Genomic DNA, 10591 nt, shown 5'->3' on the forward strand with positions numbered 1-10591 from the left:
CCCACTTCTATGGCAACTGTGTAACTCTATATAAAACTATTATGAATGCAAAAAAGTTGCAGTAGCATTTTACAGTTGCAACAAAAAATGAGAGTACCAATTGCTTTACTTCCTAACACTTGGTCTTTGTCAGACTTTTAAAATTTTAATCATTTTAATGAGAGTGAAGTGTCATCTAAGTTCTTAAATAGTGTTAATGAGATATAATTCAAATAACATAAAACCCACTCATTTTAAATGTACAATTATATTTTTTAGTATAGTCACAAAGATGCACAACCATCACTACAGTCAATTAGAATATCTGCATTACTTCAAACAGAAACTCTGAACCTATCAGCAGTCTCTGCCAATCATGTCCCAAGTCCTTCCGTTCCATCATCCAGCCATAATTACTGTCTCTATTGATTTGTTTATTCTGGATGTTTCAAATAAAAGGAATCATCCAATATGTAGCTCTTTGTGACTTGCTTTTCTCATTTAAAATAATATTTTCAATTTTCATCCATTTGTAGCATATGTCACTATTTTATTTCCTTTTATTGCTGAGTAACATTCAATTGTATGGAAATACCTTATTTTATTTATGCATTTACTAGTTGATAAACTTTCAGGTTGTTTCAAATTTTTGACCATTATGAATAATGCTGTTATGAATATTTGTAAATTTTTACATAGATATATGTTTTTATTGAACTTGGACCCAGAAAGGAGTAAAAAGTCTAGGTCATCGAGTAACTCCAAATCAACTTAAAAGTGACTACACCAGTTCACATTCTCACCAACAATGGATGAAGTTCTAATTTATCCATACATCTGTTGATATTTATTACTGTATATATTTCTTATGACAGTTATCCTTGTTGAGTGCAAAGAACTATCTAATTGTGGTGTTGGTTTACATTTTACTATTCAGTAATGATGTTGAATTATGTTTATATATATTTATTTACCATTTGTTTATCTTCTTTGGGGAAATGTTTCCCGCTCTGCCCATTTTTCATTGGGTTATTTGTATTGTTATTGTTGAGTTATAAAAGTTATTTATTTTGACACATTTCTTGTCATATATATATATATAATTTGAAAATATTTTCTACTATTAAATAGGCTGTGTTTTCATTTTCTTCATTGTGTAATTTGAAGTAATATGTCTTTAATTATGATGAAGTCAAATTTATTTTCTTTTTCATCAGTTGTTCTTTTTATTACTGTACTTTTACAGTAAGTCTTAAAATCAGGGCCTGACCAGGCAGTGGTACAGTGCATAGCATGTAAGCCTGGAATGCTGAGGATCCAGGTTCAAAACCCTGAGGTCCCCAGCTTGATCATGGGCTCACCAGCTTCAGAGCAAGGTTGCTGACTTAGCATGAGATCAAAGACATGACCCCATGGTCTCTGGCATGAAGCCCAAGGTCTCTAGTTTGAGCAAAAGGTCACTGGCTCATCTGGAGCCCCCTGGTCAAGGGACATATGAAAAAGCAATCAATCAACAACTACGGTGCCTGAACCATGAGTTGATGCTTCTCATCTCTCTCCCTTCTTGTCTGTCTGTCTGTCTGTCTCTCTCTCTCTTTCTCTCTCTCGCTCACTATAAAAAGAATTAAAATTAAAATCAGAAAACTTGAGTTCTCTAGAATTTTTCTGTTTTCAAGATCGCTTCACTATTCTTTGTCCTTTGATAAAGGATCATATTGTCAATCCTGACAAAAAAAAAAGCCACATGAAATTTGATAGGCATTGTCTAGAATCTGTAGTTGAATTTCAGGAGTATAGCCTTCTTAACTATATTGTCTTCTGAACAATGAACATATAATATATTTTATTATATTCAGGTCTTTAATATCTTCAGTAGTGTTATGCTGTTTTCAGAATACTATTCTTGTTCTGTTTGGCTTAATTTATTTGTAAATATTTTATTTTTTACACTATTATAAAAGGAATTGACTTCCAATTTTTTGATTATTCATTGGTAGTATAAAGAAATACAAATGATTTTTGCATACTCATATGCTAAAAGCTTTCGGCATATGCTTCTTATTTCTAATAGCTTTTATTGGATTTCCTTGGATTTTCTATGTACAAGATCATGTTATCCTTGAATACTAATGCCTTTATTTTGGTCTTGTTTATTTATTCAATTATTCTTCTAATCTCTATTTAATTTCATTTTGTCTTATTTTAAAATTATCTTTTCTTTCTCCTTTTTTTTTAAAATTTATTAATTTTAATGTGGTGAGATTGACAAATCAGTGTACTTATGTTCAGAGAAAACATCTCCAGATTATTTTGACATTTGATTGTTGCATACCCCTCACCCAAAATCAAATTGTCTTCTGTCACTTTCTATCTAGTTTTCTTTGTGCTCCTCCCCTTTCCCCACCCCCTCTCTCTGCTTCCTTCCCTGCCCCCCCCCATTACCATCACATTCTTGTCCATGTCTCTGAGTCTCATTTATATGTCCCATCTATGTATGGATTCATATAGTTCTTAGTTTTTCTGATTTAATTATTTCACTCAGTATAATGTTATCAAGGTCCATCCATGTTATTGTAAATGATCCGATGTCATCATTTCTTATGGCTGAGTAGTATTCCATAGTATATATGTACCATTTCTTATGGCTGAGTAGTATTCCATAGTATATATGTACCAAAGCTTTTTAATCCACTGGTCCACTGACGGACACTTGGGCTGTTTCCAGATCTTTGCTATTGTGAACAATGCTGCCATAAAGATGGGGGTGCATTTCTCCTTTTGAAACAGTTCTATGGTGTTCTTAGGGTATATTGCTAAAAGTGGGATAGCTAGGTCAAAAGGCAGTTCAGCTTTTAATTTTTTGAGGAATCTCCATACTGTTTTCCACAGTAGCTGCACTAGTCTTTATTCCCACCATCAGTACAGGAGGGTTGTCTTTTCTCCACATCCTCGCCAGCACTTATTCTGTGTTGTTTTGATGATGAGCACCATTCTGACTGGTGTGATGTGATATCTCATTGTGGTTTTAATTTGCATTTCTCTAATGATTAGTGATGTTGAGCATTTTTTTTTCATATGCCTGTTGGCCATCTGTATGTCCTCTTTGGAGAAGTGTCTATTCATTTCTTTTGCCCATTTTTTGATTGGATTGTTTGTCTTCCTGGTGTTGAGTTTTACAAGTTCTTTATAAATTTTGGCTATTAACCCCTTATCAAACATATTGTCGAATATGTTCTCCAATTGTGTAGTTTGTTTTTTTATTCTGGCCTTATTGTCTTTAGCTGTGCAAAAGCTTTTAAGTTTGATATAGTCCCATTTGTTTATCCTGTCTTTTATTTCACTTGCCCATGGAGAAAAATCGCAAATATGTTGCTGCGAGTGATGTCAGAGAGCTTACTGCCTATGTTTTCTTCTAAGATGCTTATTTTCATGGCTTACTTTTATTTATTTATTTATTTATTTATTTATTTATTTATTATTATTATTTTTTTGTATTTTTCTGAAGCTGGAAACGGAGAGAGACAGTCAGACAGACTCTCGCATGCACACGACCGGGATCCACCTGGCACGTCCACCAGGGGGCGATGCTCTGTCCCTCCGGGGCATCGCTCTGTTGTGACCAGAGCCACTCTAGCACCTGGGGCAGAGGCCAAGGAGCCATCCCCAGCGCCCGGGCCATCTTTGCTCCAATGGAGCCTCGGCTGCAGGAGGGAAAGAGAGAGACAGAGAGGAAGGAGAGGGGGAGGGGTGGAGAAGCAGATGGGCGCTTCTCCTCTGTGCCCTGGCCAGAATCGAACCCGGGACTTCTGCATGCCAGGCTGATGCTCTACCATTGAGCCAACCGGCCAGGGCCCATGGCTTACTTTTAAGTCTTTTATCCATTATGAGTTTATTTTTGTGAATGGTGTAAGTTGGTGGTCTAGTTTCATTTTTTTTGCAGGTAGCTGTCCAATTTTCCCAACACCATTTATTAAAGAGGCTGTCTTTACTCCATTGTATGCTCTTACCTTCTTTGTCAAATATCAGTTGTCCATATAGCCGTGGGTTTATTTCTGGGTTCTTTGTTCTGTTCCATTTATCTATATGCCTGTTCTTATGCCAGTACCAGGCTGTTTTGAATACAATGGCCTTGTAATATAACTTGATATCCAGAAGTGTGATACCTCCCGCTTTATTCTTCCTTTTCAAGATTGCTGAGGCTATTTGTGTTCTTTTTTGGTTCCATATAAATTTTTGGAATATGTGTTCTATATCTTTGAAGTATGTCATTGGTATTTTAATTGATATTGCATTGAATTTATAAATTGCTTTGGGTAATATGGACATTTTAATGATGTTTATTCTTCCTAACCATGAGCATGGTATATGCTTCCACTTGTTTGTATCTTCCTTGATTTCTTTTATCAATGTTTTATAATTTTCCGAGTACAAGTCTTTCACCGCTTTGGTTACATTTACTCGTAGGAACTTTATTTTTTTGGTTGCAATAGTGAATGGGATTGTTTCCTTAATTTCTCTTTCTGATAGTTCATTGTTGGTGTATAGAAATGGCTCTGATTTCTGAGTATTAATTTTATATGCTGCCACTTTGCTGAATTCCTTTATCAGATCCAGTAGTATTTTGACGGCGACTTTAGGGTTTTCTATCTACAATATCATATCATTTGCAAATAATGATAGTTTTACTTCTTTTTTAATTTGAATCCCTTTTATTTCTGCTTCTTGTCTGATTGCTGTGGCTAGGACTTCCAGAACTATGTTGAATAAGAGTGGTGAAAGGGGGCACCCCTGCCTTGTTCCTGATCTTAAGGGGATTGCTTTTAATTTTTGCCCATTGAGTATGATGTTGACTGTGGGTTTGTCATAGATGGCCTTTATCATGTTGAGGTATATTCCCTGTATTCCCATTTTGCTGAGAATTTTGATCATGAATGGGTGCTGAATTTTATCAAATGCTTTTTCTGCATCTATTGAAATTATCATGTGGTTTTTCTCCTTTTGTTTATGTGATGAATCACATTGATTGATTTGATAATACTGTACTACCCTTGCCTCCCCAGAATAAATTCCACTTGATCATGGTGTATGATTTTTTCATATATTGTGGATCCGTTTTGCTAATATTCTGTTGAGGATTTTAGCATCTATGTTAATCAGGGATATTGGCTTATAATTTTCTTTCTTTGTGTTGTCTTTGCCTGGTTTTGAAATCAGAATTATGCTCGCCTCATAAAAGGAGCTTGGAAGTCTTCCTTCCTCTTGAATTTTTTGAAATAGCTTGAGAAAGATAGGAGTTAGTTCTTTGAATATTTGGTAGAATTCACTTGTGAAGCCATCAGGCTCAGGACTTTTCTTTGTTGGGAGATTTTTAATAACTGTTTTGATCTCATTTGTTGTAATTGGTCTGCTTAGGTTTTCGGATTCGTCCAGATTGATTTTTGGAAGATTGTATGTTTCAAGGAATTTGTCCACTTCATCTAGGTTGTCTAGTTTTTTGGCATACAGTTCTTTGTAGCATTTTCTTACAATATTTTGTATTTCTGCTGTGTCAGTTGTTATTTCTCCACTCTCACTTGTAACTTTATTTATTTGAGTCCTCTCTCTTTTTTTCTTGGTGAGTAGTTAAAGGTTCATTGACCTTGTTTACCTTTTCAAAGAACCAGATCCTGGTTTCATTGATCCTCTGTATTGTTTCTTTAGCCTCTATGTCATTTATTTCCACTCTGATCTTTATTATTTCCTTCCTTCTACTACATTTGGGCTTTACTTGCTGTTCTTTTTCTAGTTCTTTTAGATGCAGGGTTAAGTTGTTTATTTGAGCTTTTTTTAGCTTCTTAAAGTGTGCCTGTAGTGCTATGAACATCCCTCTCAGTACTGCTTTTTGCTATGTCCCATAAATTTTGAGCTGTTGCATGCTCGTTATCATTCATTTCTAGGAATTTTATTTATTTATTTTTTTACCTCATTGTTAATCCATTCATTATTTAACAACCTGCTATGCAGTTTCCATGTGTTTGAGAATTTATGAGTTTTTCTGTTGTGGTGGATTTCTAGTTTCATCCCATTGTGATCAGAAAAAGTGCTTGATATGATTTAAATCTTAAATTTGTTGAGACCACTTTTGTGCCCTAGCATGTGGTCTATCCTAGAGAATGTACCATGAGCACTTGAAAAGAATGTATATTCTGCTGCTTTAGGGTGAATGGTTCTAGTGTGTCCTTTTAAGTCTGCTCTTTCTTTGTTAATTTTCTTTCTTGAGGATCTATCTAGTGATGTTATTGGGGTATTAAAACCCCCTACTACTATAGTGTTGCTGTTGATCTCGCTCTTTATATCCATCAAAGTCTGCTCTATATATTTAGATGCTCCTATATTAGGTGCATAGATATTTATAATAGTTATATCTTCCTGTTGGATTGCTCCCTTTATCATTATGTAGTGGCCTTCTTTATCTCTTTCTATAGCCTTTGTTTTAAACTCTATTTTGTCTGATATAAGTATTGCTACCCCAGCTTTTTTTTCATTTCCATTTGCATGAAATATTTTTTCCATCCTTTTACCTTCAGTCTATGTACATATTTTGTTTTAAGGTGTGTGTCTTGTAGACATCTTATGTACAGATCCTGTTTTCTTATCCATGCAGCTACCCTATGTCTTTGGATCATTTAATCAATTTCCATTTAAGGTTATTATTGATATGTAGTTGTGTATTGCCATTTTATTTTTTAAAGCTGTATTCCTCTTCTGCTATATTATTTTTCCACTTTGATCTGTTTACAACAGGCCCCTTAAAATTTCCTGCAGCATTGGTTTGGTTGTAATAAAATACTTGATTTTTTTTTTTTTTTTTTTTTTTTTGGTCTGGGAAGCTTTTTATTTCTTCATCAATTTTAAACGATAGCCTTGCTGTATAAAGTAGTCTTGGTTATAGGTTCTTGTTCTGCATTACTTTGAATATTTCTTGTCAATATCTTCTGGCCTCAAGTGTTTCTGTTGAGAAGTTGGATGTCATCCTTATGGGGGCTCCTTTTTAGGTGATAGCCTTTTTTTTCTCTAGCAGCTTTTAATATTTTCTCTTTATCACTTAGCTTTGGTATTTTAATTATGATGTGTCTTGGTGTAGATTTCTGTGGGTTTCTCTTTATTGGAGTTCTCTGTGTTTCTTGAACTTGTGAGAGATTTTCCTGCATTAATTTAGGGAAGTTTTCAGCTATGATATGATTGAACAAAGTCTCTATCCCTTGTTCATTTTCTTCAGGAACTCTTATGATGCAAATGTTTTTTCTCTTCATGTTGTCACAGAGCTCTCTAAGTGTTTCCTCAGACTTTTTTAGTCTCTTTTCTTTTTTTCTGCTCTGCTTCCATGCCTTCATTCAAGTTGTCCTCCAACACGCTGATTCGATCCTCATCTTCATCCATCCAGTTTTTAATCCCTTCTCTTGTGGTCTTCATTTCTGATATTGTATTTATAATCTCCAATTGATTCCTTTTTTAATATTTCAATGTCCTTTTTTATACTTGCTATTTCTTTATTTAGGTGTTCATAATGACCATCTATTATTGTTCTAAGATCCCTAAGCATCCTTACAATCATTATTTTAAATTCTGCATCTGGATGTTTGGTTATTTTCATATCACTCAGTTCATTTCCTGGAGGTTTCTCTTCTTGTTTCATTTGGATTGCACTTCTCTGTCTTCTCATTATGTCTGTGTGTTTGGGTATATTGTTTGTAGAGCTGGTTGAGTCTAGGCTTGGTGTTGTTTGCCTCCAGTTTTCAATTGTGTTATTTCTAGGTTCTCCTTTCTTTGGTTTTAGTTTCACTTTCTATCTTCAGTTTTTAAGATGAAAGTTATAAGGTTATTCATTTTAAATTGTTCTACTTTCAAAAATACTTGTGTAATGATATAGTTTTTTTCTAGTTACTTCTGTATCTTAAAGTATGTTTTTTTTACATTTGTTTTCAATCACCTTAGAATATTTTATAAATTCTTTGATTTATTTCTTTTTTATTCATTCGTTGTTGAATTTCAATCCTTCTATAAATTTCAGTTTCTTCTGTTCTTAGTTCATAAATATTTCCACTGTGTGTGTAGTACATACTTTTTTTATTTTAATCATTTTAAATGTATCATGTCTTGTTTTGTTACTTTGCATATGATCTCTCTTGGAAAATGTTCCAAATGGTCTCAGTTTTGAGAATAGTTTGTCTTGTCTTGCTTTTCGGTGAAGTGTTCTATGTATGTCTCTTAATGTTGCCAATTTTTCTATAACTTACTCATCTTCTGACTAGTTGTTATATGCATTATTGAAATGAATTATTAAAAGATTTTATTGTTGCAGTATGTATTTCTTTATTCGGTCATTTTAGCTTCATGTATTTTGGAGGCCTCTGTGTTTAGTTGTATGTATGTTTCTTACTATGATGCATATGTAATGGATTGATCATTACACCATTACACAATGTCACTCTTTAGCTCTAGTAACACTATTTTTTTTTGTTTTAATGTCTATTTAGTGTGAAATTAGTATAGCTGTTCCAACATTGATATGGTTGCTGTTTGCATGAGGTTTTTTTTATTCTCAATTCTTTTACTCTCAACCTCCTTCTGTCTTGGAACTCAAGTATGTCTCTAGCAGTTAGAATATAGTTGAATCTTGTTTTTCAATCACGTCTGTCAATCTCTGCATTTGATTAGATTGTTAAATCCATTCACATTTCATATTATTAAAATTAGTAGTTTATCTTTGGTATTTTTTGTTTTCTTTATGTCTCATATCTTTTTTTGTGCCTCAGTTTCTCATCTTTTTTGGTATTCAGACAATATTTTTTTTTTTTTTACAGGGACAGAGAGAGTCAGAGAGAGGGACAGACAGATAGGAACAGAGAGAGATGAGAAGCATCAATCATCAGTTTTCCGTTGGGACACCTTAATTGTTCATTGATTGCTTTCTCATATGTGCCTTGACCGCAGGCCTTCAGCAGACCGAGTAACCCCTTGCTTGAGCCAGCGACCTTGGGTCCAAGCTGGTGAGCTTTTTCTTTTCCTGCTCAAGCCAGATGAGCCTGCGCTCAAATTGGCGACCTCGGGGTCTCGAACCTGGGTCCTCTGCATCCCAGTCCAACGCGCTATCCACTGCGCCACCGCCTGGTCAGGCTCAGACAATATTTTTTAGTGTAACATTTTAAATCATTTCATGATTTTTCCCAATATTGTTCATTTCTTAGTGATTGCTTTAGAGCATATAATATTTATCTTAACTTGTCAAATTTATACTCACTTAATTTCAGTGGGGTATAAAATGTTACTCCTTTGTAGATTTATCCCCTCTTCCTTTTTTTTTGCTACTTTTATTATACACATTATATCTATATGTTACAAACCAAACAATATACTGTTATACTTACTACCTTGTGTAATGCTCTATCATTTAGAGAAGGTAAGAGAAAAAAATTAGAAAATAAATATTTGCAGATTTGGTTATGCTAATACTTTCTTATTTAACATTTTAGATTTTTCCTTATGCATTTTTATGGATTCAAGTTAATTATCTGGTGTCATTTCCTTACTCTAATACAGCTTTGTTCCCACCCACCTCCTTTGTGCTCTTATGTAATTATATACACTTTGTTTTATACAATTGCTTTTTAATCAGTTGAGAAAAACAGAAGAGAAATATGCAGTTATAATGTCTTATAAAATTATCTTCTAATTACCTTCAACAGTGCTTTTACTTTTTCATATGGGTTTAAATTACTTTCTGGTGTCACTACTTTCAGTCTAAAGATGTTCCTTTAATATATTTTATAAAGTAATTCTGCTAGAAACAATCTCTCTATTTCTCTCTTTCAAAATCACGGATGCCTGTATTTTGCTTTTATTTCTTTTAATTGGATACTTTATTTTGAGAGATCTTCAAATTTATATATTGTTTTTCAGAAATTATACAGAAAATTTTTGTGTTCCCTTTACCAAGTTTCTTCTTATGGATATTTATTGCAAAACTATAGTGCAATAGAAAAATTAGATGCTTTAGATCAGGGGTCGGGGACTTTTTTTGGCTGAGAGAACCATGAACACCACATATTTTAAAATGTAATTCAGTTAGAGCCATAAAATATGTTTAACACTAAATACAAGTAAATGTGTGCATTTTATGTAAGACTAACACTTTTTTTTTTTTTTTTCATTTTTCTGAAGCTGGAAACGGGGAGAGACAGTCAGACAGACTCCCGCATGCGCCCGACCGGGATCCACCCGGCACGCCCACCATGGGGCGACGCTCTGCCCACCAGGGGCGATGCTCTGCCCATCCTGGGCGTCGCCATATTGCGACCAGAGCCACTCTAGCGCCTGGGGCAGAGGCCACAGAGCCATCCCCAGCGCCCGGGCCATCTTTGCTCCAATGGAGCCTTGGCTGCGGGAGGGGAAGAGAGAGACAGAGAGGAAAGTGCGGCGGAGGGGTGGAGAAGCAAATGGGCGCTTCTCCTGTGTGCCCTGACTGGGAATCGAACCCGGGTCCTCCGCACGCTAGGCCGACGCTCTACCGCTGAGCCAACCGGCCAGGGCCAAGACTAACACTTTTTAAAGTACAATAAGTCTCTGAATTCTT

This window comes from Saccopteryx leptura, chromosome 2 (genome assembly GCF_036850995.1).
Source record: "Saccopteryx leptura isolate mSacLep1 chromosome 2, mSacLep1_pri_phased_curated, whole genome shotgun sequence".
Taxonomy (NCBI): domain Eukaryota; kingdom Metazoa; phylum Chordata; class Mammalia; order Chiroptera; family Emballonuridae; genus Saccopteryx; species Saccopteryx leptura.